We start from the raw sequence: 5,071 nt of genomic DNA, 5'->3' as shown, positions 1-5,071 counted from the left end.
GTTCATTTATCTTGGTGCGTCGTGGCGCGGTAATGGTTAACGCCGAAATGCCTAACTCTAAAAACCAATGATCTCTAAATCGCGCGGAGCGCGAGAAAAATTTGAATGAAGTTGCATAAATTTTCAAAAAAATACCCTATAATTTAAGTACATTCACAAAATTATTTTGGGCGCCCGTCGAGCTCGCCACCCAATTGGGGGGTTTGGGGTGCGGGAGTTACAGTCCTATAATATACAGCTTATTGTCTTGGTAGTTGGTTTGCGAGAAGTGTGCAGCTTGCCGAAATGGCCTCCTTGTTTAGCCAAGGTTGCAGTTATTAACCATCTTTGAATTTCAACTTTCCGCTTTCTTTTTTGACATCCTTTATGGGTGGTGATATATTCATAAAAATCATGGGCACTGATTCACTTGTTTCACGAATTATGGATTTGGAAACACATCACGTAACAATTTGAAACACAGATCGTGTAATGCGTAATGTGACAATGGCAACAAAGAAGGTTTGGTGACTTCTGGTGACTTTAATTCTAACGGCATAATTTGCTACATTGACTATACTTTGAATCTGGATTAGGCATGTGAGGTACGTATAGGCTGCGTAAGTGCGTAATCACGGTATGTTAATGAACAGGCTTGATAGTAAACGAATTTCCGGTTCAGTTTATACATCCTATGGTTGTAGTCCACGCAGCAACATTAAAAAGTAGGTTTGATATTTTTAAATTTCAAGCAACCTTTCGCGGGCCGCACAGAATCGCTCGGCGGGCCGCATTTGGCCCGCGGGCCGCACTTTGCCCAGGTCTGCATTATACTAAGATAATTATCGAACATCAACAACAGATCGCGAGTAACGCGAAGTAAATCTATACTACTTCCAGGAATTCTGGCATCCCGCAAATATTGCATAATCAGTGGGCGCCAAATTGCTACCAACCTAGCAGCATTAGAATCAGTAGCAGTACATGCACAATCATTTCGTAGCGAACACAAACGAGTCGCAATAAATAAAGCCGACACAATACTTATCCATTCAATTCTGTATATCAGCCTACAACACTTAATGCACTTACCAGTTGGATTTACCGTTAGAGATGGTGGAAGTGAATTGTACAATGTACAATTGTACATCTTTAGCCATGCTCATGGCACGCAGTCTTCGGGAATTTACCGAGGGCTCGCATCGAGGGGGCTATTATTATAAATAGCTTTGTTGGAGCATGAACTCCGGTAATGATTGTCGCTACTCAAATGTTATTGGAATCGGTTACGCGTACTAGATCAAACAAAAAGAAAAATATTACAAATTACCATTTCTTTCGCTTTCATTTTGCCACCATCCAAAATAATGTTCAAGTTCGAGTAATCCAGGTTCAAAATAAAGCCAATATAGTAAAGTATGCCATTACAATAAATTTTGCAAATCACTGTTTCCATATTCAAGTTCAAATCTTGTTTCTTTCCATTATAGCATTAGCAATTACAAGGTATGTGCTTTAAATTTCACACCACACGTTTCCAAATCCTAATTCCTCAAATAATGCAATAAGTGCACGTGATTAGCGGTCATCGTCGCTCATGAAGGATGTTATGTCACCAGACTCTCGGTAGATATCAATTCTGATGCAGCAATGAGGTTTTCAACCAATCGATTACCGAACACGGTTGTTAATCAACGATGGCTATTATTGAGCGCAAGTCATGAACACCTGTAGTCCTGTACTAAGCGGATAATAAAGCTTCAAGTGTTGACTACACCGCAATGTACGATATCGTTGAAAGGTAAATTGCCTTACACTATTTCAAATCTTTATTGTACAGTGCCTGTTGTGATATTTATACAAGTATCATATTCCTTATAAATTGCTGGGTCAACGCATTAATGCCATAAGGACCTACGTAGTTTGTGTGCGAAATATACAAACCAAATCCTTGTCGTGGTTTAGGAATTGAAGGGGCGTTTGGCGGTAAGCCCAGGAAGTACAAGTGCGATATGCCTCGTGCTATTAGTTTGGACTGGGCACACGTTCAATGTGTATTGTGTATGGCTTAAGGAGTTTATGGAGATTTGCAAGTTGTTGAATATTTATGAGAAAATAAGATTACTATTTGTGTTCATTTCTAGATAGTATCCTACGCCATTCTCCAATCTTTACCATCCAGATCCATACGGGATACCATTCTCTTAATTTCATTACCAAATGAAGGCCATGTTCCGAGTTGGATTGGTGGGCTCACCAAGTCGTTTTAACTCATTCCATTTTATCTCAATCGTGTGACTATTAAACTGCTGACTCTTTTACATTTCAGGTTGTATGTATTCGACCCAGAATTCCAAGATTACTGTGTGTTGATCATCAAGAAATAGCAATTCCACGAAGTAAATTTGCCATGTTGGTGTGTGAATGAAATGGAAATTCAGGGAGCTTTATACAAATATGTACCGGTGCGCATCGCGATATGTAGCCAAATTGCGAAACGCATCTACTGCACATAGCTCGAGAGAAACGAACAATGTTGTTCATCACGATATCCATTTGCTTACAATTCATCGGACATTTTATTCACATTCGAATATTCCAAATGTCGGTAACTATAAAGCGATCCAACTGATAGCGTTATATTTAATTCCACCACAGAATCACTCCGTCCATTGATTCCGGTTGAATGCTCGCGAAGTATTCTTTGAATGGCGCCAGAATAATCCTCACGACCGGAACAGACCACGATCTGCCGAGCAGAGCCAAACGTTCGCGAGGCCCTAGATTGTTGACGTCGGTGTAATGTTCTGGTACCCCAAATATTTTTTCTACCTCAGTCGTCCACAAGATATCTTCCTTTCCATGATGAACCACTGGGGCTTGCCTCGCCTGCCCTTGGTACAGACATGTAAATTTTGTTGTGATCGTATTCAACTTTTCGACTGTGGCTTTACGGCCTGGCTCTAAACAGTTTTGTACCTTGAGACGATCGTTGGCGCCAGGTGCGATTTTACGGTTTCGCAGTCCAGGGATATTTCCCCAGAACAATCGCGGTCTAGCGGCAGCGCTAACGTATCGTGCATCTGCCATTCGGGGTTCGCATTGTAAAAATCGAGATATTCTCTGCTTCTCGATTCCTTTCATAGAAACCACGTTTTCGAACAGCCAAAAGAACGGACGCTCTCTGTACTTTCCATTGGCACCGCGTGGTGGCTCTATGGTCTTTAGTACCCGATAAAAGTCGAAGAACAAACACCCACTGCCCTCCGCGTCTATAAGCCCCTTTCTTCTAGGATTGGCCCCCGATAGGTCGTTGCAAGGACTGCCGCCCAACAGCAAATCAAATGGTCCCAGTTTGTAAATATATTCATCGGAAAGTTTAGTTATGTCTCCAATGTGAACTACCTCTGGGTGCCTATTTTGCACCAAACGGATTGCATCTTCGTCGATCTCGGAGGCGAAGAACGATCCAATCCCGAGGCCGAGCTGCTTGAGTGCCACCATTCCTGTGGCTATGCCGTCAAATAGAGATAAAACTCGGAGAGGTTTCCTGGAGCTGATTGGAGTTGGTTTCGGCACGTAAAATCCGGGATATTGCGAATCGTCAATGTTTTGAAACAAGGTCTGAATTTCCTCTTGCCATTCCTCACGTCTTTTAAGCAGAGAATTATGTATAGGCTGACAAAAGAAGCATATCCACCGCTTAGACGACACCGCCACTTGGAAATAATTCTTCTCGGTGGCACTATCAACACACATTTGGCAATAGCACCTTCCGCAATCTGGGACATCGCAAAGCAACACCTTTCTTCCTTTACAACATACTGAGCAACAGGAATGGCATCCGTCGGAATTATATTTGAAGAAGTTCTCGTAGAACAATATTTTGTGCTCCGCACACAGCCCGCCCATGAACAGGGGATGCTTAGCAACGATATTGGTGTCCCCACAAGATAAACAGATACTTTGTAAATCAATCTGGCCCTCTTTCACTTTGGCGAAGGCTAATGCTTTAGAACCCTTCACCGAGTTTCCATTTTTAGGTCTGATGCACTTTATCGACGAGGCCGAGCTGCTGATTTCAACATCACCTGAACATAAACTGACAAATTCTTGCTGTCTGGCAACATACTCTTCGAGTGGGAACGGATCACTTGAGATGCTGCTCTCGCCGAGAGATAAAACGGAATTGGACAGTTCGCTATTCCGAGTCCTGGGGAGATTGTTCTCAGCGAAGCTTGCTGGCCAGCGGAAATTGTCGTTGACTGCGTGGCGGTTACTCCACACTCGTTTCAACCTCTGCAAATATCGCGGGTTGAATACCGCAAGCCTAAATTCGTCTTCCAGATTAACGATATCGCAAATCATAGACAGAATCGCTTCGAAGCTACTCTCGTTCGGCCGTCTTCCGCGTAGGATCTTATCAATAGCTTCTATAAGGCTATCCTCAAGATCGTATGGAATGTTGTCTTTCGCTATTGAGCCCATCTTTTCTACGAAGTTCCCTCGAGTAGGCGTCAATTAATTACTGCTGTAAGACGCTACTAACAAAAGCGGACGGTATTAACCATGCGTCTAACATTGAGAACTGTCACATCCAAACTGATTTGGAGAGTCGTCTCAAATGACCTATAATCCCTATCGCAGTTGTTTAGTGTAAGTGATTAGCATCAGGGTGGGTTAATCCCGATGAAATACATGAGAAGAAGGGCATATTGCACTGCAATCAACCACACGTTAAATATACGATTATTTTGAAAGTGCGGCGGCCAACATGCCGTGTTAAAAACTAAGTTTCCTGAACACCTTGTAAAGTTGGAACCACATCCCGTGGAACATGGCGAAACTACAGGTTAAATCAATATTAATATTCCACGCAACAATAGTACTCATTTCCGGAGTTATTAATGCTGTGTTTATGTAGATTATATTGACTGCACTTTCAATACGACAGAAATCCACAATATGATTTCGATATTGTCAACATAACATTTAAGGAATCGACAGTAATTACGAAGTGAGTATGTGTTCAACTCATTCACTGACAACCGCAGGGAAAATCCTGCCAAATTACTGAATGCCATTTTAATCC

The 5,071-nt window shown here is 42.2% G+C and overlaps 1 pseudogene; it reads right to left on the bottom strand.

Moving 5' to 3' along the window:
* Positions 1–2,428: 2,428 nt before the first annotated feature.
* On the bottom strand, positions 2,429–4,782 carry LOC145458003 (DNA (cytosine-5)-methyltransferase 3A pseudogene; annotated as a pseudogene).
* Positions 4,783–5,071: the final 289 nt, after the last annotated feature.

This window comes from Botryllus schlosseri, chromosome 15, assembly GCF_051294905.1.
Source record: "Botryllus schlosseri isolate E-star chromosome 15, Bs_hap1, whole genome shotgun sequence".
NCBI lineage: Eukaryota > Metazoa > Chordata > Ascidiacea > Stolidobranchia > Styelidae > Botryllus > Botryllus schlosseri.
Note: the sequence above shows the minus strand (reverse complement) of the source record. Positions and strands in the feature narration are given on the sequence as shown.